The following is a 21,828-nucleotide window of genomic DNA, read 5'->3' as shown; positions in this document are numbered from 1 at the left end:
AGCATTTTTTGTCAGAAAATATTTCAAATGAGATACTTTCTTGGTCTGGTAGTTTATGTTAGCTGAGAAATGGGAAAGAAAAGTTGGGGGAATGTTTGAAGAAAGAGGGGAGCATGTAATGAGCATTAAATACATAGCAGACTTAATGCTAAGTACTTTCCACATCAATTGTTTTTTCCAGAAACCCAATGAAAAAAGGCAATTTGCAGATGAAAAAAGAAAAAAAAAATTGCATATCGGTTAATTCGACAAATAACAAAGACATATTTAAAAAATGAACCCTGTCTGATTCAACTGTCACATGATCTTTAAAAAGCTCACTACAGTTCCATCTTTTGCATCTTTTGTCTTTATTGATAAGGAAACCCTAAAATTCCCTTTGGTGTTAAATACGAATCTACCTAGGACAAGAGTGAGAAATAACTATTTTATACTGAATTTTATTCAATAGCAAAGAATTTAATAGCAAATTTTCAGAGAATTACACCTCTGTGAGACAATGTGGATAAATGGAAAAAAACAAATAATTTTCTCCCCCTCACAGAATCACCATATACTCACTAGTCTTGGACCTAATTTTAGCTCAAGATTGCCCTGAAATCAGAATCAACACAAAACTGGAGTCTTTATAGACCCATAACTATGAGGGGTTGGAATTCTCACCCACACTGAGCCTTTTCTTCCACATGTTATTTCTGTTTTCACATCTTTTGAGAACATTTATGTACAATATCAGTCAAGACCTGAGCCACACAATTTAAAAAGTAGTACTTACAAGCTATGTCTTTATAGTCAGAAGACTATGTAATAGCAACAAAATTATTTTTTTATGAAAAGAGAATAATATAAATGCTATCATAGTTAGTTTCCAGTGTTTTGATTAAAACAGGATAACATTTTAATAATGAATCTAGGAGGATAATATTTATAAGAACAGTAAATCTCCCATCTGGAAAGAAAACAGTATAAAAGCATATAAGAGGAGAAGGGGCCTTGGAGAGCTTTCTCACAGGTGCTCGTCTCCCCAAATAGGACTAACTGGTATGTTATATCAGGAAATATTTTATTTATAGTAACAGTAATAACAACCATAATAATAATACTAGAAGACAACATTATTAATAATCACAGCTATTATTTCTTCAGAATCTATTAAAGCTAAAGCACTATGCTTAGCACTTTCTAAACATTCCTATTGACCGTTGTAAACCTGTTTTCCCCACTTTTATAGGTGAACAAATTGAGGTCCAGATTAGTTAAATGACTTCCCTAGAGCAAAATCTAAGTAGAGAGGTGTTACCTCTTTAATTAATTGCCTTTCACAGAGCTTTAGATTATGAATACATATTCATAATGGTATGATTATAGTTATGAAACTGAAAAAATGCTGTTCTTTTCTTGTAAAATAAATACATGCTTAGCATAGAATGTTAAAGACAGCATGGCATAGTGCAGGACAAAATTAATTTGCTATCAAAATTATTGCAATAAAAGCATACAAAGGAGTTTTTCTCAAATCAAAGGGTTTTAAATAAATCATCATTTTCTGACTGAATCATTTGACATTTCTCTATTCACTGCTTTTTGCATCACATCCTGTCCTCTCAATGAAAGGCATCTATCTATGAGCAGGCACTCCTCACTTTAGTATCTGGCTGGAAGGCAGGCAGCATCATGGTTAATTAGACAGGCCTCAGAATCCAACCAGCATGATGGCATCCTAGCTCCATCACTTGCAATCTCTGCAACTTTGGGCAAGATACTTAATCCCTTTAAATCGCTGTTACTTAATCCCTTTAAATCGCTGTTGATTTTATGTTAATCACTCATCCATAAAATGAAGTTGATAGTGGTATCTACATGAAACTGTTATTGCTAGGATTAAATGAGATAATGCAAGTGAAGGGTCAGCACAGTATGTGGTCCATGGTAAGCACTCAGTAAATCATAGATATTTTTACATTTATAGCTGCCCTTCTGGGAGTCGAAAAGAACTGCCTTAACTTTTTCCTCTACAGATGCCATTGCTACTGAATGCCTTCCATTCCTTTCGTTTCCTTTCCTTCATTTTTTTCTTTCCATTAAGGAATTCAAACCTAACTTGAACATGGCCTTCCTCTCTGTCTTGGCATAGCCCATCGCGTCTTGATTCACCAAAAGGTTAACAGATGGTGGTGGGAAATATGATGATAATTAAGAAACACCCAGGCAAGAATACAGGATCCTCTCCTCTCACTGCCAATGGGACCCTCTAGCTCTGCCTCCTCCCTGCTCAGATCACGAGAGTAACCAGCAGTGACTGGAACCTAAAGGAGTCCCATTCAATTTCCGACCACATCATGTTTTCTCGGCATCCAAAGTTATAATTAGACTTTGCTATAGATATATTGATATGCCAGGTGACAACGTTCTAACAATGGCTGTTGTACAATACTATCTGCCTCAGGGACATTAAGGGTTAAGGAGACTTCCGTGAGCTCATTGTATCAATGAACAAATGATGTCTGAGTTTCAAGCAACGAGTTCACAAAGGCACTTTTGAAACAGTCCACTCAGAGACTGGGGGCTGACTTTCCTTTTTTGTTGTTGTTGACTGGGGCCTCCCTGGCCACTAGAGGGTTGCTTATGCATCATCTGCCTCATCAGAGGCTCTTAAAGCTCAGTTCCGAAATAACTACATTTCAAGGGCAGGACCATATTCTCCTCCACTCCTACAGTATCTGCAGAGAGAGTGTCCAGAAATGAGAAAGACCATTTCAAGAGCTGATCAATATCCTGTTCGGGAAGATAGATGAAGGCAGTGGGTTGAAAGCAGAATTTAAAAAAAGGGGGGGGGGTGGATATGGGGAACAGCTGAATCCTCCAGTTAGCTTCCTTAACCCATTCAGGGTGACTGGAGAATGCTCACGCTTCTGTTCAAAGCAAGGAGAGCGAATTCCAGGAAGTGTATTAAAGTATACAAATGAACCCCACCCACAGACTTCTCTCACATGCTCTGTGTTCAGAGTAGATTATTAGATTAAGCAAGACAGAGGCTGGCACTAGAGGGTGTACAATAGGTCATCTAGGTTGCACAGGGATCAGAAAAAGATGACCACAACTCAGAAGTGACTTTGTACTCAGGTCCTTGACCTCTACTAGCTTTGTCTTTCTGAAGAATTTCTTTCCTGGCATTTAGAGTTTACTTCGTATATTCTTGGCAGTTGGGATAGGAGTCAGGAGAATCAGGCAAATGGGAGGACAGGAAGGGAGCCAAGAATGTTCACATTTGGGGGGATGTTCCTCCAATTCCTACAGATTTCTTTGTGGATGTATGATGGAAACAGATGTTTCCCTTTTAGTTTATTTTTTCTTGTTTTTGGCACATCATAGATAATCAATTATGTCTGCTGGATTTTTGAGGGTTCCACCCCCTTCCTTGGTCCTCTTTCAAGTCTATTTCATCTCTTCCCAAGACAATCTAGATGGTGGAATTCCAAGTATGATTCCGACTTCAAAGCCAGTGAGACCACACCTAATACATCTGGTCTTCTTATTCTAACAGACTTCAATAACTCTTCTTGAGGCAGGTCAAGATTCTATTTTCTTTGGTAATTTTCTCTACTTCATCAGTCATGAATAAGCTTTTCCACATGGGTAATAGTAACAGTAATAATACCAATGCTTCTATGTGCTAACCTACTAATCCCTTTACACATATTCTTTCATTTAATCCTATGAACAACCCTATCAGGTAGACAAATCACTAGCACCATTTTACAGAAGAGAAAACTGAAGCACACGGCAGTTGAGGACTTTTCCCAAGGCTCACAGCCAGGAGAAGGTGCATATGGGTTATGAGCCCAAAGAGTCTGTCTCCTCCGTATCATTCACAGTATCCTGGCTTCTGCTGGGCACCATTCCCTCTGCTATGACCACAAGCAACCTCCTATTTTGAACTGCACCTATTATGTACCATACATGATAGTAAAGATTTCACAAGCATTATTTCACTTCATTTCAAAAACAACATCATCAGCTAGGCATCGCCCTTACTGACAGATGAAGAAACAGAGGCTTGGTAGGGGTTGGTGGGTTGTCAGAGGTCACACAACTAGTAAGTTACACAACCAAGACTAGAATCCATGTTTCTCTAACTCCAAAGGCTATACTTTCACTCAGCATCCCATCCTGGCCCTGCAAAAAAGACTCTACCCAACTATTCCTGGACACACCACAGGCCTCCTTTGACACAGTGTGCAGCATCGATAAGGTTAAATGACAAGTGTGATTATGAATTATTGTATTGCTAATATCTCTATGAATAAAATGTCTATTTGATTTTCATTTAACTCCAAAAGAATCTGATTACCAAATAACCATTGAAGAATTATTGCCAATTATGTTCTGTAATTATGGCTCCTGTTAATGACATTAGTGTGCAGCCTTTCATATTTAGTCTTATTAATTAATCCCCGTAAGCCCAGAAAGTTATAATCCATACAACAAAGGCACCATGGTAAATTACAAATAATTCCCAAATCCTTCAAACAGTTTTCAAGGCTCCTTCAGTTTCCTTGGTTAGGACACATTTAGTGTGGGAGCTGGAAGAGTCTGTAGTAATTGAAAGCTCCTCACCTGGAATCACCTATTTCAGTAATATGCTTAATTAGGCAAATGCTTAAAATTGGAGTCCCATCTGCCACCAACAAGTGTAAATTCCTATAGGGCAATAAAAATAATTAACTGGTTGAGTCAAGAGACCCCCAAATCAGATATACGACATTTCGATTCTCTGAGCAATATATTGCTTCAGATAACACCTATTGTCAGTGAGTGTCTGGTATCAGTTTTGCAGAAGTTGAATGCAGCAAGTATGTCTAATACTGAAAGCCCCACCAAGAAAACTTCCTGATGGCTCAATCTCACAGATAGACAAGATAAACAGGCATACTGACAGTGATGCTAGGAATTGATGCTTTATGAAAAACTGGTCTCTGAATTTTATGTTTTTCAAAATCTCCCAATCCATCCTCAGATTTTCCTCATATTTTATCAAACATATGTTGATATACATTAGATTTCTAAAATGGTTATATTTATCTATTTTACCGAGACAGCTACAGCTATAGTTGTCCAGAGATGCTACAAGCTGTCTCAGAAGTAGTCCATTGCAAGAAGATGTGGCATGACAATCCATCCTGCATCATTGAAAACTAGACTAGTTGGTTTCTGAAGCCCTGATCTATGTTAGTCTAGAAGTCAAAGAATCCTGTTCTTTTTGCCAGAAAGGAAAAGGGTCAGAACTCGATTCCCGTTGGCATCCCATGCCCTTCGCTGATTCCATTCTTGTTCTGGATGATTTCCCAGGAGATAGTACATAACCCCCAGCAGGTGTCTGGCCTCAGAAACAATTTGGGAGGAGGAAACAGAGGCTCAGAATAAATAAAAGATCTATCAAAGCATCATTGCATCAAATATAACAGAGAACATGGCTATCTTTAAAGGATTCAAAAAGAGGAATAAAATGATAATTTTAGACTGAATATAAATTGGTTCCTTCAGATAAATAATTGTTAGTGGAGAAAGCAATCTAACTGGCAATTTAGAAGAATTAGTTTGTAAAATTATAATATTTAAGATCTGGAAATAACCTTAAAGGTCATCTGAAGCCAACTTTCCATTTTACAAATAAGGGAGCTGAGATTCAGAAAGGGTAAGAAACTTGTCCAAGGTTACCCAGTAAATCAGTGGTTGAAATAGGACTGGAACAGAGACATCTTAATCACACCATCTGCCACCACTCTCAAACTAAATGACTAGTTCAATTTTAAAAGTTTATAAGAAGGAATGATAATAGGTACAATCTTAGATTTATGGTTTTAAAATGAAAGAGTCCATCCTAACATCACTGACAGTCATTGTTAACATGGACCCTCCATCTTGTCAATATGCAGAATTAAGATTTGAGTAGACATTGGGAGTGTGACCTATACTGCCATATGTTAGGACCGGAGATCTTACCAGATAACTGCAGTTCATATTCTACCGTCAGCAAGTTTTATACAAATTAAAGTAATGATAATAATAATAATGATGACGATGATGATGATGATAGATGATAATGACAGAAGCCTATACTGTTTTAAGGCCAAATTTCATACATAGCATTCAGAGTCCTTATCTGACCAGCCATCATTTTTTAATTTTTTTTTTTTTTGGTGGTTTCCCTAGAGTTTTACTTTAATTTTTTGATTTCAATTATTTACCATTAGTTAAAAATTATAAAATTTCACTTAAAACCTGGGTGCTCTTTTCTTATACGTAGCTCACTAGATGTTGAAACACAGAGCAAAAAGGGGAAAGGGAAGGGAAGGAAAGGAAAACCAAAACATTCCTTTCCTGTTTGGCTGAGCAGTATTTGGGTTCCTGACTCTGCTTTAATGTTTCCTTATTCTAGCATCACCATCAAAATTCCTACACAAATGGTTCTTCTAACCACCACCAAAGTACCTATGCAAGTACTAATTAGCTAGCCTAAGTGAATGTAGATTTCCTTGAAATTAAAAGCAGTTTTCAGAGCCATGGAGAGTGACTTCTATCTGCATTACTGCAGGGGTCACAAGGGCAAGTTCGGCTTCGAACTCCTGGAGTCTGAGTTCTGACCCAATGGGATCAAGATACGCCAATAACAACAATTACAAAACTGATATGATCAGAAAAGAGGTTTATGTACATAAAAGCGTGATGGAGAAACTGAAGAGAATAATTGATGACACTGAAATTCCCAAAGAGGATAATGCTTTGTGGCCTCCTCCCGACTAAGGGCGCCGGCAGGAGCTTGAAATCATCATTGGAGATGAACACATTTCCTTCATGATATCAAAAATTGATTCCTTTATTGATGTCAATCATTCCAAGGATCCAGAAGGCTTACGAGTATTTTATTATTTTCTCCAGGACCTGAAGTGTTTGGTCTTTGGTCTTACTGAATTACACTTCAACATTAAGCCAATCTAGATTGAATATTGGTGTGGACACAAGGAGTGTGGGAGTAGCTGCTTTTAATCACCGTTATCAGGACATTTTTGTGTATAATATTTTTTATAAACTATAAATGATTTTCTTTAATAAATAAGTAACATAACCAAAAAAAAGCAGTTTTCACCCTTCTAACCTCAAAGAGAATAAGAAATAAATCTTCAGAATGTCATACTCAATAACTATGCTTCTTAAAGCAAAATATATAGAATGCATCATCGAGGATACATATTCCCTCATGAATAATGCTTATGGGATTGGCCCTTTCTTTGTTATATTTACTCTTTCTTGCTACCCAATAAGAACACACTTTGAGAAAATAAGACAAAAGAAGACATTCTGATTTAAGAAGAAAGTGAAGGGGAGAGGTGGCAGTGGCACAGGTGGCATCTAAGGTCTACCTGAAGGTTCTAAGAGATGGGTCACTTGTGCAAAGCTTTGCCTGTGAAAGCCTTAACTTGAATTTAATGTTTCCCATGCACGGTTTAATCACATCTATAGAACTGTTTTTATAGCTTTGAATAAATAAGAGCTTACTACTTGAATATTTAGTCCATTGAGCACTATTGTATACATTTACAATTGTGAACAGATAAATTTGTGTTTTCTGTTGAATGTGGGTCTGAGTTAGCAAAGTGTACTCTCAAAGAAAGAATTCTCTAGGACCTGATTTCATCTTCTCCCAAAGTAGGGCTTATATACACACTGGGGGAAATAAACTTCCAAGTGATAGCAGCAAAACCCAGCTGTTTGTGCAAGTCACACTGCCTTACATGGGAATTAACAAAAGCTTGCCAGCAAACATGCAAGAGCTGCAATTCTCAGAGCAGAAACGGGCTCCACCCTACATACCACCTTTTGTAAGTACAGGACTTGAAACAGCATGTGGTCAGTGCTCCTTGAGTGTACAAAGGCGTGGAAAGGCACGCATGATCCCCAGTTTTAATGATGGCTCCAGTATTAGAGAGTGGAAGAATCTCCCCTCAGCTTTCTAACAGCCTACTTACTCTCAGCCAGGAAGAAGAGGAAAAAAATAATCATACAATTCAATGAGCCATTTTCCAAATGAAAGATGACTCACTTAAGCAAAACTTGCTGCAGGTGTCACTTCTCAAGGATGCTTAAGAGAAGGGCCCATCAAACCTGTTCTGAGTGCTAAAGCAACGCACAATCTGTATCACCCAGCATGGTGCCTGGCAAATAGTAAGAACGAGGACATAGTTACTAATGAAATTATACACAGCCTGCCCAGTTCAGAACAGTTATCCTGAGCACAGAAGCTCTTAAGCACTGGTTTATACAGAGGTCGTTACAAGTATTGATTCAGACTCAAACAGCCCCTTTTAGCACTGTTAGTCTTTTTTTTTTTTTTTTTAACATCTTTATTGGAGTATAATTGCTTTACAATGGTGTGTTACTTTCTGCTTTATAACAAAGTGAATCAGCTATACATATACATACATCCCCATATCTCCTCCCTCCTGCGTCTCCCTCCCACCCTCCCTATCCCACCTCTCTAGGTGGTCACAAAGCACCGAGCTGATCTCCCTGTGCTATGCGGCTGCTTCCCACTAGCTATCTGTTTTACATTTGGTAGTATTTATAAGTCCATGCCACTCTCTCACTTTGTCAGCACTGTTAGTCTTAATCCAACTGAATTATTTTACAAAGTAAGCCAAAAACATAAACTCAGGTAAATTAAAAATAGGGAAAAGAGCATACAAATCCTCAAGAAACAACAATTCTTTGGCCTGCCTATCATCTCCATTTGTAAAATTATTCCTTTCCTCCAAGGTTCACAATGCGTGGCCTTCTGATGATGTAAATATACCTCACAGGGTATTAACCTCTGTCAATGGAAATAAAACTGTAATTGATTTGGTTCTGCGATTATTTAACATATAAACATGTGCTCATTGAGAAAAATGATGTCTGGACAACTGACATTGTATTTCTGCCAAATACCAAGCTGATGTTCATAAAATCTTACTGGAGAGTACCCAATGCTAACTATAGGATTTCAAACTGCTGATTTGCAGAGATGAATCATAAGCAATCTACATTGTGTGGGTAATTAGAATTCCCATCCTTATCCATCCTCTGAAAAGAAGCCTAAATTTTTTATTTGGAAGCCACTTTGAAAAGCTTTCATTAATTTAAATTTCAGAACAGATTTCTCCCCATTATGTGTATTCAATTAAAAGCCTATTAAATACAACACCACGATAAGAGTGAACAAATAGCAGGTTTTTCCAAGGCATCCATTTTATTTTATTCCAGGATCCAGAGGCATTGACAATTCAGAGATTGCTGCAACACTTAGAATCTTTTGAAGACTAGAAAGAATCGGTAATAATTTAGTGATTTCTAATCCTCTACGATTTGTTTAAACATGTGAGACAAATGAGTCCGTGTTCCTTAAAACTGCCCACAACTTAAGCAATTTAATAGTTGCTAATTAGATGCATTTAATTCCAATTTAAAAACCATCTTTACTTGGTATGCTCTTCATAGAAATACCATTCAGCTGAATCCTATTATAACTGACGTGGTTTATTTATTACACTTCATCTGAGGAAAAAAGTACATACCCAAAAAGCATCGTTATTTAATCTTGGTGTTAATTTACTCATATGCTTCAAAAGTCTAGAGGTTTAGTATTATTTGAACTTGGTGAAACATATGTAAAGTTTCTTGCCTCTGTCTTTAATATTTGGGGGGAAAATGATTCTGTTAGGGTTTGCAAGATGGCTAAGATTGTGGAACAAAAATAAGAGAAGAGAATAAAATAAGGCTGAGATGGTATAAGTCCCATGATTTTATATATCTATACAGGAGAGGAACAGGTTTTGAGGAAATCACAATGGGAATTAGACGCGTTAAGCATGTTGAACAGAGAAGGCTCCCGGCAAAAACAAATAAGATGCTGAGATGCCTCTACATTACGGCTAACACAAAAGGAGAAAAGAAGACGACAGTGTCACAAGAGTCTACAAATAACTAATCCCTCTCATGTACATCTTGATTTGCAGTCCAGCCTGGCAGCAAAACCTCGGGCTCTCCGTTACCCACTTACAAGCCAGCTTCACATGATAGACTATTATTATTAGCAGCATTACTATGACCATTTCCAGTTATCTTTTCTCTTCTTATCGCTCTCCTGAGGCTGTTACAAGAAGAGATTACCTGAAAAGGGAAGGAAATAAGTACCCAAAAAGGTTAAAGGAAGAAAAACTGCATGTTTTCAGAAAACTTTGTAAGACTGATGAGGTAGGGGAATAAAAAGAATAAAATGATTATATCATGTTCCATGCAGTCTGACAAGGTAATCCCGAAGTGGGAGAATTTTCTTCTCAGCCGCAAATTTCTAGCTGTGTATAGAGTATGACTGACAAGCCACAAACATAAATTAGTGAAACCGAAAGGAAGCCATTTGGCTGCTCGTTATTTTACCATTTGCTACATTTCAATAAATTCATGATGACAAGTTGAGGGTTAGGGGGAATTCCTAAAGGCATTAATGTATTGGTTTAGTTGAAGAATAAAATAATACTACAGGAAAATAACTGGCTTTGATAAACATATTGAATTCATGTACCATAAAAGGAAAATGGATAGGTGATTCATTCACTGTTCATTTGAGATTTCTTAAATTATAAAAACAAAAATAGCCTGTTCCCTATAAAAAGACAAAGGCAATGCCATTTGGTCTTTTGATAATCAGGCCTACTTGTGGGATCACTGATCTTCTGATTAGATATTGATCTCACTTCTAAGTGATTTTACTATCACAGTATGCTCCTAGTTCACCTTACATACATACACATTCTCTTATTATTTATTAAAAATAAGTTTATAGCTAATGTTATTATCTTGTACACTTAAACATCTGTTAAAAGGATAAATCTCATGTAAGTATCCTTATCATAGTAAAATAATACTGAAAAAAAAGTTAAATTTGAAGGAGACTAAATTCAATATACTACACTTACTAACACAAAGTGAGAAGGAGAATCGACTGCTTTTTTCCCCCAATCAATTCCTTGCCCTTGAAATGCCACAGTTTTCTATAGGTCATATAAAATGGTATGGAATATGAATTATCTGGAAAATTTCCTCAATTGTCTATTTCACTTTGCAATATGAACACAGCCTGCATTTATAACCATAAATTCAAAGGGAAAAATGCTTTAAATATATATCAGGCTACTGTAATCTAAGCATATTGTTTTGCTGTGGTTCTTTTTTGGGACTGAATATCAGGATGCAGTCCACTATGCCAAAAGCCTCTAGCTTTCCAGAAATTGAAAGCCTTCGCCAACAAATCACAACTGTTTTACCATATGCCTCTTTGTTCTGCCAAGTATTACCAGCCTGTTCTACTTTTAAGCAAATTTCATTATATTATAGCTCAAAGCAATGTTCATTAAAAAGTATTACTGAAAAATGTCAAGTTGTTTTTATATAGAAACTGGAATTTATTTTCTACTGAAAAGTCAGATATTTATTGAACACAAGACATTTTTAAAATATTGATCTCATTTCACAAGTCACTTCAAAATTGTCAGTCTCTATCTTGATTGTGAAGGTTCAGGCCACATAATGATTGTCTGAAGCATTTTCTGTCTTGCACCATTTAACTCTCACTAGTATCTCCCATTGATGCAGATCAACCCTAACCTTTCTGGAATCGACCTAGTCTCAGATCAGTGGAAAATCTCTTCCTTGCTTCTTCACACTCATATTCATCCTCTCCTTGACCAATTTGCTTATTTTTCTGTCTCCCAGCCACAGCCTTCCTGATAACGTCCCAATGCAGTCATATTTTAGGTGACTATAAACGTCATTATAGCCTGTTCACTTTATATAGTATGATACAGTCCAAATAAAACTAACCTAGAAATCTCACCTCCACAACTTCTAGTTATGTGACCCTTAATAAAGTCACTTAATCTTTGGAGTCTTCATTTCCTCATCTATAAAACGGATGACTACTCCCTGCCCTTCCTTTTGAATCCAGTTTGTGAGCACAAAATTTGGTAAGGCATGTTCAGACATTCTGTATCTCATTTACCACAAACCAAACACAAAACCAGAGAGCTTCATTTTGAAGCACCAAGCTCTTTCCTAAGGAACTGTTTCTCTTTCTCTTCAGACGGTAAAACCCACTGGCCCTTAAGAGTCTGTGATCCAGAAATGATAGGATTAATCTTCATTACCTATTGTAACTAGGTTTAGCACTTGATTCTAGATCCAATGAAGACTCATAAAATGTTGGGCTTTAAACCAGGAGAAAAGCAAGATATTCCTGCTTCCTCTGAGGAAAAAGAATGTTTTTAATCCCCTGAGGAAAATCAGATATACTCAAACTGGGCCACATTATATATTTAAGCAAACAATAACAACAATGATAGAAATAATTCAATTGTTCTTAAATCCTAGGCCAAACCAGTCTGTGAAGATTTCTGGGGCTTTCCTAAGCTCTGGAGGGGAGCTGAATCATGCATTGAGGCTGGCTTTACTCTAATATACTACATTTATATGCAGTAAAATCAGGATAAAATGGAAATCAAGGTCACTTTTGATGTGAAAGAAGTGACAAAAAAGTATCGAGAGGGACAGCAAGGAACAGAATGGGGGTGAGATAAGAAAGAACAGGCCTACTTAATTTGCCTTGCTAAATGTTATGAAGAGACTGAATTGTGAGCAGAATTGTGAGCTGGGTATCTGTATAAAACCCGCAAGGCTTTTCTTTGCACTTCCTTTTGCTACAAACTCTTTCCTTCCCATGGGGATCTTTCTCTAGTACTGTCTATCTCCTTAGCAATGAGGGAATGGTGGAGGCTGGCCAAATCATCCATCATGAGTCTGTCACCCCTATTCTCTAGGTATGGCTTCATCTAAAATAAAATTATAAGCATATAACTTCCCATCTCGCAAATACAGGGGTGACAGGGAAGCTCAAAGTAAAGCAGAGTGCATTCTGGATGCCAGTATAGAAATTATGATCATTTAAGCACCGCATTTAAACCGCATTTATTTAGAAAGAGCTCAAACAGAATGACAAGAAAAACACTGACTCTACTAGACAAATAAATACAGTCACTTTTGACATTCTATTAAGAGATATTTATCAAGAGCGTGAAAATGTTCATACCCTTTGTCCTATTAATTCACATCAGGAAATCAACCTAAAGAAACAGTGTTTTCTGCACAAAGGTGTTCATTGCAGGATTATTTAGAAAGGCAAAGCTTTGGAGAAAACCTAAATATCCAACAGTAGTAAAATAGTAAGTCTATTAATAAAGAATAGGCAGTTAATTTTTTTAAAATGTTAGTGGAATAGAAAAGTATTCTGATACGTTAAGATCAACATGATCTCAAATTTTTTTGGTTTATATTATACACATAAAAAGATTAGGACATCAAATCAAGATTTAGCAGTGTTGGAATTATAGCTACTTTTTTACTTTCCTCCTTAGAGCATTTTTTGGTTTGTTCCTAATAAAATCTATAAATATTATGTCATTGTAAAAATAATCCATACCTGTTGGGTATTTATGTGTTAAAACTGAAAGCCTAATCTTTAGCTGGAAGTCTGAAAAATGGCTGTGTTTCTGTGGCGAAAGAATGCTTTAAAGAGAAAAAGCACAGCATACTAACATGAGAAAGCCTGTTTGTCTTTAAATGGGATGGTTTTCTCGCAGACACATTGAAGTCAATCTTTTTCCTCCTGAATGACAGGATTTCTGTATTAAAGTGTTAGTATGTGGAGACAAATAGTGCCTCTCAAATGTGCAGAGAAGCATCTTGAGTAACCAACTACAGGATTCCACAAAAATTATGGAACCCTCCTTTCGGTTCAAGTACATGAGTTAAGCAGGAACAGTTATAGAATCAGTAAAAAAAGGGGAAGAGAAAAGAAAAAGAGTATGGGCAAGAAATAGTGCAGGAAGAAAAGGAGAGCAAATTGATAATGATTTTGTAACCAGACAGACTGTGGCATGAGCAAATAAAACTAAAGAAATAGAGAATAAGTCTCATCTCTCTAATTACACACAATATATCCCTATTTAAAAAGTTCTCATTAAAGCACTTAATTAAATATTGTTTATTAATATGAGTAATACCCGAATATGGTACAGTAATACCAGTCAAACCTACCAATTATCTCATCACTAAAATGGTGCCCAAGCATTGACAGTCTTTGATGGGACTAGATTCAAGTATGTTGGATTCTCTTTTCCTTATGCTTCATGTCATTTCATGGCAAAGTTGCAACTTTGATGCTTAGAACTGCCAATGTTTACTTAATGGCTTACTCTCTAGTTACCAAGATTAATTAGCTAAAAGACCAAATCTAGATGCTAACGAAACCTAAAGGACTTATCTAACAGTTAATGCACTGGAATATTATTCATTAAAGAGCAAGAAACAAAGGTTGATTATATCTTCCTTCTTATGAGCTATTTTTTTTTTTTTTCAGTTTGCCTTACATCTTTTTTTTTTTTTTTCGATTTAACAACTTTATTGAGATATAATTGGCATACAATAAACTTGTGGATACTTTAAATATATTATTTGATAAATGTTGACATATGTATACACCTCAGTGGCATTTCTTAATCTGAGTGACTGCAGCAAAAGTAAACAGATTGACCATAATTGCCCCATGGTATGAGCTAATCCATCGCTTCCTTTATCAGGGCAAAACCACCCTTTTGCTATGCCTTTGGTAGTAAAAATCAAGACCTACGCAAGTGAGCAGTTCTGAGTAGTTTTGGTTTAGAGCTGGGGTAGAAAGCCCGGGCTAGGGAAGACAGAAGGGAATAGGGAGGTACCTGCTCGTTGTGTAGCCAAGAGCTGTCAGCTTTCCAGCCCAGGATTCGAGGCAGAGAAGTTTCCATCTGGAGATGGAGGCCCACCTTAGCTACTGAGTGCACCCTGGAACCTCCCGAGACCTGCAGGCAGGGTGGGCTGAGAGATGACCTAGTGGATAGCTCACTCAGGGGCCTCCTAATCCTGAGATATCTCCAGGGTGTTATCAGAGACCTCTGGAGGTTAAAAACAAGCCTTTCCGCTTATTTACATGCAGTGCCCTTTTAGCCAAATCCTAAACCTTGCCGGACAGTGTGTGCTTATTAGGAGGAGGAGGGCCCAGGTGGATCAGGTCAGGGCCACACACACTGAGCGTGCGGGCTTTGGCCTGTGGTGGATCCTTCTCTCCACTATGAGCTATTTTTAAATAACCATTATTCTGGCTTTTTTTCCCCCCAGAAATGAATTAGGTTGGTGGATTCTTTGCTGCTTCTCTGTTTCACTTTCCAGAGTAATATGGTCTTTTTTTTCCCCCCTTTTGTCCACACTGGTCGTGCAGATCAACTTCATGTCAGAAAATAAAAACTAAAAGAAAAATCACTTTTGAGAGCTCTCACACATCTATCTTCACCAAACTAATCACAAAGCTATGCTTCCAAGACCATCAGGTAATATGAGTGTGGTCTATTCCAGCACGAGGATTCTTTCCAAGGCAGTTTGGAACTAATTTACTAGGGCGACTGGTGAGTCAGGTTTTCATCCCATAAAATGATTATGGCCCAAGGGGACATATGAGAAAACAATGCACAAGGGTTCCTAAATTATTAATTAGCATGAGGACTATCTTCAAACCAAAAATAAAAAGCAATCATTAATTCTTGGCAACAGCATAAATATGAGAACAATGGTGTATACAGGTTACTTCTAAACCAGAAAACACTTTTCAATAATTCTCATTAGGGGAGGAGGGACAAATTAGGAGTGTGGGATTAACAGATACAAACTACTATACATAAGATAGATAAGCAACAAGGATTTACTGTATAGCACAGGGAATTATATTCAATATTTTATATTAACCTATAATGAAATATAATCTGAAAAAAAAACCTGAATCACTATGCGGTACCCCTGAAACTAGCCCAATATTGTAAATCAACTATACTTCAGTAAAAATAGATAAATAGATAAATAAATAAATAAACCTCATTATAAACAAGTCACTATTATTAGTGAAATATTGGGGTTAAATCACACATTGCCCATGTATGTATATTTCAAGATAAGAATGAATACCACTCATACAAATCCTTCATTGTTTGCCTGTTTAATTAAGAGTAGAATTTGTAAATCTTACGGTGCATTGCATGCAATGTCTTGCTGACTAGTCAGAAGCGGAGCTGATGGGAGCCTGGGGCTCAGAGACTTGCTGAGCTCTGAGGTTCCACGGTTTGGGATGTGTTCTACATATGGAGTATGTCTTCTCAGCCTGGGCGTCTAGGTAACTTACATATGTCAAGAACACTGGCAAAAAACAAGAGGCACTGGATGAGGAGCCAGTCACCAATTCTGCCACCATCTTGGCATATGATTCAGGAAATACCAATCAGTCTGCATCTCAGCTACTGAATCTATCAGATAAGATAAGCAAACAGTTGGGAAGAATTCAGTGAGACTGCACAAGAAAGTTCATTGAAAATAATACATGTTGTGAAAGTGCAAGACACAGTTATGAAAGGGCTAATATGTCAGGAACATCATGAGCTTCAGAATAATCCCTTATGGTCTATTTTTGCTTCAGTTAAGGAGATGAGGGTAAATATGCTTATGCAATTTCATTCTGTGGATAGCAAAGATGGGGCCACCATGGCCAAGAGTTTAGTTAATTAATCTGGAACCTTCCCTGACCAGTGTTGAGCACTATCAATCTAAATGACCTGTGTTTTCATTTATTTAGTGAACAACTGATAAAGGTCATCAGAGTGAAGATCACTCCCATAGCATATCCAGCACCACCAGTTAATTGGAGGAAAGGTATTCTCCACTTATCAAGTCTCAGGAAGCTGCCGCTAGGAGAATTACAGCTTTGGCGCAAGCAGATCATAGACTCAGTTTACGCTTCAGGAAACTCTATTTAGTGGTGACTGCACATAGGTCATTTTAAAAAATCTCCCCGCACACAGCCTGATCCTGTACTACTCAAACACGTCAATTGTTATGATTCAATATTCTTCAAAGGCCTCAAGCTGATGTTCAATATTCCACTGGGAGCTTGGAAAATGGATCTGTCCCTTCATTGAGTTATTAGGCAAGTTTCAACACATCTTTTCATCAGCATGAGAGAGACAAGAGAACCCAGCCTGTGTAAATTCAGAGAAGGGATCTTGTATTTTTCGGCATACGGAAAGGGTGTTAGTCACACACTGTTTGTTTCAACTACAGGCCTCTGCTCAGGCCCCTCTCTTCTCTGTTTCCCTTCACCCTACCAGTCAAATCTCACCTATTCCCCAGACCTGGACAGAGTCCCATCTCCTTTATGAAGACTCCTCTAACGAGGGGAAGTCTCTCCTCTGCTGGACTGTGAGGCAGCTCTCCCCACTCAAATCACCTCTTCTTCTGCAGCTCCTATCTTGTTAAGCCACCATGCCCTCTTATCATACCCACCCTCACCCCTACGTCCTGTCTTTAAAAAACATCTCTGAGAATCCCTAAATACGTATCTCAGATCCCACACTTCAAAAAAAAAAATCCTGTAACCCGTTGTAGCAGTAAGGTTCAATTGTGTGTGCATATGTGGGGGGACTGATGGGCACATCAAATCTCTAAGGCAGGGTGGGTAGGCCGGGTGGGTGGGGCATGTGTGATATGACATGTCCTTCCACGGCTGCCTTACCTGGAGCTGAGATTCTCTGCTCAGAGCCAGTACCTCTATTTATTCACATTGTCCCAGTCTCTGAAACTTCTATCTCACTCAACATCCTCTCAACTGATATTCCCACCTCTGGTCCTATTCTACTAACCATGACCTCAACCAACCAACTAATTCTCTATCTTGCTTGCAAGATAGTTCTCTACCTTGCTACCACTTCTGTTCTGACCTTTCCTAGCTTTCTAGCCCCTTCTCTCCCCATCCTCTGACCCCTTCCTCCTTTCCTAGCCCAGCTCTTGTCCTGCAGCATTATGTGCACTTCTCTAAATAGCACCAGTCATTTCTTTAGAGCTTTTGCACAAGCTGTTCTTCCTGGCTGACCCTTGCTCTACCTTGCCTGACTAAATAGGCTACTTAGCTTCTTCTCTTTAAGACCCTCTTCCTTATCACTTCCTCCCAGTGGCCTCCTTTGACCTCTGCAGGGCTTTTAGGAGCCCCTCTTCCTTTTGCTTTAGCATTAAATTACCAGGGTCCTTATCACAATGTATCACACGCTAATTACCTGTTTAGCTTCTGTCACCATCTCACATCACACTGGACTATCAGCTCTTTAAGCCAAGGCAGGTGTCTTATTGGTTTTTTTCTTTCTTTTTTTTTTTTTCGTATGCTCAGTGTCTGGCATTGTGTTTGGCACTAAGGAATGACTGGATAAATGAGAAGACATTTCAAAAAGCCATGAAAAAGTAAAATGAGTCTGTACAGTATAATGGAATGATTATGAAACTCACACTCAGCAGTTATTTGAATCTCCACAAATCAAACTACTTTAGGGCCAGCTTATCCAGTTTTATAATAAGATTATTAATATCGGGCTTCCCTGGTGGCGCAGTGGTTGGGAGTCTGCCTGCCAATGAGGGGGACACGGGTTCGAGCCCTGGTCTGGGAGGATCCCACATGCCAAGGAGCAACTGGGCTTGTGTGCCACAACTACTGAGCCTGCGCTCTGGAGCCCTCCACGGAGCCCGTGCTCTGCAACGGGAGGGGCCACCGCGGTGAGAAGCCTGCCCACCGCAGCCGGGAGTGGCCGCCCCCCACCTCCCCACCCCCCACTCTCCGCAGCTGGAGAAAGCCCATGCGCACACCAGCGAGGACCCAGCGCAGCCAAAAATAAATAACTAAAATAAATAAATTAAAAAAAAAAAGATTATTAATATCATTCTCTATCTACTTCTCAAAATTTCTGTGAGAATAGACTAGTTTCTGTCATTAAAAGCTATATGATGTTACTATTAATTAGTCTCAACTGGTTACTTCATTTCCTGACTGCCCAAAACACTCTCTGGACCATGGATTTTCAACTGCAGGGCCAGAGAGAGCTGGGATCAGGTCTATCCGTTATTTTACAAATAATCACTTCTTATTTAATTTCTCTAGGCCTCAATTTTTTCATCTGTGAAAAAACGATGACTACCCTATTGTTTTTTATGGCTACTAAGTGGGATAATACATATAAGATATATAGCTTAATTAATGCCTAACACTAATAAGAGCTTAATTAATGATTCCTCTTCCTCTTCAAATTATTATTATTATTATTATTATTATTATTATTATTATTACAGCTGGTGCCTAAATAATACTTGATGCATTAAAATTAATCAGTTTAAAACTTTTAATATCTAGGAACCAAATTTCTAATTTTGCTTCCCAGCCAAGATGATGTGGAGGGAGAAAAGGAAGGAGTACAGCACAGAAAGATTAGTTTTCCTCCAGCACATGTCAGAGTTCTCCACTTTTGTCTTGTAACTCTGCCATTGAAGGTGATATTTCATCCTATGAAGCTGGTTATGAGATTTCCTTTACAGAGTAATGAAAAAGCCTACAACAGCTAGTGACCTGCCTTCCCTGCTGTTCCCTCCACAGAATAATTTTGCCATAAAAAATAAAGGGGACATCTCCTTTTATTGAATTACGACAAATTTTCAATGACTTATTCCTTTTGGAACTTAGGACTGTCCTACTTTCCCCTCCGATGACACTCCCACTGAGATGACATGTGACACATCCCAGGGAAGCATCAGAACCAAAGAGAACGTTAAGACTGGGCCACATCCATCAGCACTTCCTTTTGCTTTAAGAAGAAACATCACTCCCCATCATCACATCAGTCTGCCTCTCTCTGTTCTAAGGATTCTGTTATTCCACTGCCCAAGAAGTGATTTACAGGCAAAAGCCCATGCAAAGCAGCAGAGATACCAACTATCTCCCTCCCTGCTCCCGCCTTCCCTCCCTTTCATATATATATACCATATCTATTATGTGCCAGCCACTGAGCAACAAACAAAACCTGCCCCTATGGAATTATGGGAGAACATGACATAAAGCAAATGTGTTCCTAAAGAATTCCAAGTTGAACAAATGACAACCAAAGCATACTTTAAATGCGCCAATAAAACATGATCTCTACAGCTGAGTTTTAAAAACAATATTGTCTTTGGAGGCTGGCAATCCTTTAGCAACTTAGCTCTAGCTACAGAAAAGGTGAAAATTATCAACACGCATTGAACATTTATTATGTACCAGAAACTCTGCTATGCCCTTTTCAGGTATCCTCACGTGACTGTCACACATACACAAAAATGCCTATGTGGTAGTATGCTTATCATTATAAACATTTTACAGATGAGGAAACAGATTCAGAGCAGTGAACACTAAGCCCAAAGTCATACTGTTAGTAGACGGCCTTGAGCCTACAGGCATCCAGGCTGTAGAGCATGTGTGCACAGATAGAGTCTATGACACATTGTCTGCAAAGGTGCTTCAGAAAAACATTAAAGGAGTGAATAAATGAGTGTCATGAATCTGAAAATCAAACCACATCAACAGCACTCAGGATCACTAAATTGCCAAAATGTTCAAGAGCTTGATTTGTTGTATTCATAACTTTTCACTATATGATGGAAATAAGTCCCTCATCTCCCAAGAGTAGCATACCTGTAACACTTCCTGCTGAAGATATTAATCATGTATTTATAAATTTGCAGAGAAATTTCCCTCAAAGTTCAATTGTCTATAAGGTGCTATTGTTGTTGTTTAAACAAAGAAGACATCTGGTACTTCCTGTTTCATCTTATCTCAAGTTGAGATTCGTGGGGAAAAAAACAGGTATCAGACCAGCTCCTATGAAAACTACTCTGACCAACCAAGAGATAGGTTCTTTCCGTGAAAGCAATTTAACTATCCTGCAGGACATCTGAAGCACAATACTTAATTTGAGGGGGAAAAATTGCTTTCTTTCCTTCTCCCATTCTAGTAGACTTTACCAGGTTTTCCTGTGTCCATCACACTAATTGTTCACTTTAAAACAGAGACAACCTAAACTTTCTGGAATGTAACATAACTGTCCTAGGTTAGCCATGAGGAAATGTAGCCTTAGAAGGAGAGAGAGAAGGTAAGGGAACTCCTCTCAGACATAATGAAGACAAGAACAAGTTGTCATCAGGAAAGGAAAAGTATCACCTCCTAGGTACATGTCTATCTTTTCTCATTTCTCCTTGTTTCCTTGTCATCACCACTCCAGGGAAGGGGGGAGTAGAGGATTTCCAGCCAAACAATGCTTTAGTACCAACTGAAGGATGGTGATCGTAACTGCATTCCGTGTCCTATATGTCAGTTCGAGGGAGGGGAGGACTGAGGAGAATGCATATAGGACACTGAATGATGATGCTTCTACATACATCGACAGAACCAACTGGAAGATCCGCATATCCAGAATAGCAAGGCACTTGCACAGTATTTCAGTCATGCTTCTTGTAAGAATCTCATAAAAATCTGAGTATCAGAGTGGAGGGGTTAGGAGGAGGGAAGCAGGTGAAAACAATAATAAAAACAGTGAGCCAGAATGTTTTAAGCTTTCAGAAGCTCAACAGAGCAGAAGCTATTGTGAGATAGGAATGGAAAGGTACTGACAGATAAATTGACGTATACCAGCAATATCTTAAATTAATTCCTTGCCATTGATCACATGAGAAATCAAAGTTAACAGTCTCATGGGTCTTTATACCCAGGGGGAGGAAGGAAATTTTGAATGACCTGGTGTTTTGTATCTGGGCAGATAATTA

General features: G+C 38.2%; 1 protein-coding gene and 1 pseudogene across 22 annotated transcripts in view; one reads left to right on the top strand and one right to left on the bottom strand.

Annotated features, from left to right (window-relative positions):
* NRXN1 (neurexin 1) overlaps positions 1–21,828 on the bottom strand; it is a 1,120,109-nt gene that overhangs the window by 811,264 nt on the left and 287,017 nt on the right. The window lies entirely within an intron of this gene.
* Positions 220–13,522, top strand: LOC309644246 (protein mago nashi homolog pseudogene; annotated as a pseudogene). The gene has a single exon. The product of its transcript is annotated as a protein mago nashi homolog pseudogene (transcript).

This window comes from Balaenoptera physalus, assembly GCF_965194825.1.
Source record: "Balaenoptera physalus genome assembly, chromosome: 15".
In the NCBI taxonomy this organism is placed as follows: Eukaryota; Metazoa; Chordata; class Mammalia; order Artiodactyla; family Balaenopteridae; genus Balaenoptera; species Balaenoptera physalus.
The sequence above is the reverse complement of the archived record's forward strand: the minus strand, read 5'-3'. Positions and strand labels throughout refer to the sequence as shown.